The sequence below is a fragment of the Limanda limanda genome, chromosome 19, assembly GCF_963576545.1.
Source record: "Limanda limanda chromosome 19, fLimLim1.1, whole genome shotgun sequence".
In the NCBI taxonomy this organism is placed as follows: Eukaryota; Metazoa; Chordata; class Actinopteri; order Pleuronectiformes; family Pleuronectidae; genus Limanda; species Limanda limanda.
The window spans coordinates 23,064,900-23,067,399 of record NC_083654.1 but is presented as its reverse complement, the minus strand read 5'-3'; the positions used below and the strand labels follow the sequence as shown (position 1 = coordinate 23,067,399).

The window sequence follows — 2,500 nt, the reverse complement described above, 5'->3', positions numbered from 1 at the left end:
CTGTGTGTCTGTGTGTCTGTGTGTCTGTGTGTCTGTGTGTCTGTGTGTCTGTGTGTCTGTGTGTCTGTGTGTCTGTGTGTCTGTGTGTCTGTGTGTCTGTGTGTCTGTGTGTCTGGACCTGCTGAACACATTTCAGCAGGTAGAGAAAGAATGTGAGAGACATGTCTCGTCTCGCTTCACATTCACAACTAATCTGCACTGAGACCAGAGTGAGGACAGACAGGGACGTCTCTGCTGAGAGAGGACAGACAGGGACGTCTCTGCTGAGAGAGGACAGACAGGGACGACTCTGCTGAGAGAGGACAGACAGGGACGACTCTGCTGAGAGAGGACAGACAGGGACGTCTCTGCTGAGAGAGGACAGACAGGGACGTCTCTGCTGAGAGAGGACAGACAGGGACATGTCAGATTGACACGATGTGTCCTAATGAATGAACCCTGACCTCTGACCTCTTCTCTGGTTCCCAACCTGAGGGTCGTGACCTACAGACGAGACGGCAGGAGCTGAGATGATCCTCAGCTACACACACGCACACACATACACACACACACACACACACACACACACACACACACACACATACACACTCCTGATTGCTCAGAGGAAGTTTCAAAGTAAACTTCATACAAACTCTGAGCTTTATTGTGAAATCGAGCCTTCATTCTTCTTCCTGTCACATGCTTTGGTTTAAGCTTGAATCCAGTTCCTGTTAAACTCGCGATGTGTAACTCGGCCACTAGGGGTCTCCCTCTCAGATGATGCTTGTTTCTCTGAAAGTTAACACCCAGGCGTCTGATTCAAATAAAGACTTAAAACCCCCAAGATATAAAAAGTGTCCTAAAAAAAATTAAACTATAAAAGTCTTTCCCTTCTGAGAAACGCTGACTCGGACAAAGACGATATGGCGCCACCAACTGGCGACCAAATGAAACGCACTTTCACTGCGTAAACAAAGATGGATGACATAAAGTGCAAAAACTGAGCCAAATGATCTTTATCCCTCTGACGGCTAACTGGACCAAAGGTCGTTAACCCCCCCTTCATGTTAGCACATGGGACCAAGCAAACACATGGATGGTTGTTATATCCAATCACTGATCATCTTTATATTCAGTCATAACAACATCGGTACAGAAACCCCCCCGACACAAGCAGCTGGATTTTGATTGACAGCTGTCACTCCTCCTGTTACCAGGGCGACAGGTCACCTCTGAATCTTAAAGTGCTCCATGACAGGCAGGAAGTGAGAGACTGGGTCCGAGTGAGAGAGAGAGCATGAGTCAGCAGAAAGAGAGAGAGCATGAGTCAGCAGAAAGAGAGAGACGCTCCACAATGAGATCTTTTCATTCACAGGAAGGAGAAACTTTCACTTTAACTTTAACATGTCAGAGTAAAACTCAACTTCCTCAGCTGCACAAACCTGGTAATAAAACTCTCTATTCTAAATCATTTCATTCTATTTGGTCATTTTAGTTTTATTTGTGCTAATTCTCTAAATGTTGCTATAAAATAAAGTGTATTATTATTATTGGAGAAGTTCCGCGCTGAACATTCAGATGAGTGTGATGTCATCAGCTGCTGGAGCTTCTGTTGTAATCAAGTGTTTTATAAAATGTGCAGGTGGGGGGGGATTGTGTGTGTGTGTGTGTGTGTGTGTGTGTGTGTGTGTGTGTGTGTGTCTGTGTGTGTGTGTGTGTGTGTGTGTGTGTGTGTGTGTGTGTGTGTGTGTGTGTGTGTGTGTGTGTGTGTGTGTGTGTGTGTGTAAGTAGCTGATAACAGTTGAAGGTTAAATCCACATAAACAAACACTGAAGTCAGAGAACAGACTCTGACGACTTCCTGTGAAACTCCACGTCTCCATGACGACAAAGTGAAAAACACTGAGTCAGTCCTGAAGACATCAACATGGAGAATGATACAAACATACTCAAGACACATCCAGAAACTTCAAGAAACTTCAAGACAAAAGTCTTCTTCAAGCTGACGTTCATTTGGAAACTATGAACCATTGACAGTCAAATAGACCATAAATCACCGAATGTATGGGGGGGGGGACACCACAGTGTGATTGACAGTGTATTGAAGTACCGTCCAATGAGTGCCGTTGTAGGTGGGGCTTGTCCCCGAGCTCTCAGACAGGCTCCGCCCCCTGCTCCTCCAAATAAAGCTACTTCTGGTTTCATAAAACCAAGATGGCGCTGAACACAATGTGAACCTGAGGCTTCAGAACATCAGCTTACAAACTAACGGTATGGTTATAATGACGGTTATTAATGGCTGCTGATGTCAATCAATCAAATTTTATCTGTATTTTCTCATATTAACAAATCACAGTTTGTCTCACAGATCTTAACAAGGAGCAACATCCTCTGTTCTTAAAGGTCCAGGGTGAAGATTCAAGAGAAAGGTTCTATCTGCAGAAAATGAATATAAATGATCCTGGTGATGTTTTCACTTGTGTTTCATCTCAATTGTACAAATTGTTTTCTTTACCCTAGAA

General features: G+C 44.3%; 1 protein-coding gene across 2 annotated transcripts in view; it reads right to left on the bottom strand.

Moving 5' to 3' along the window:
- cdc42se1 (CDC42 small effector 1) overlaps window positions 1-2,500 on the bottom strand; it is an 8,897-nt gene that overhangs the window by 3,452 nt on the left and 2,945 nt on the right. The window lies entirely within an intron of this gene.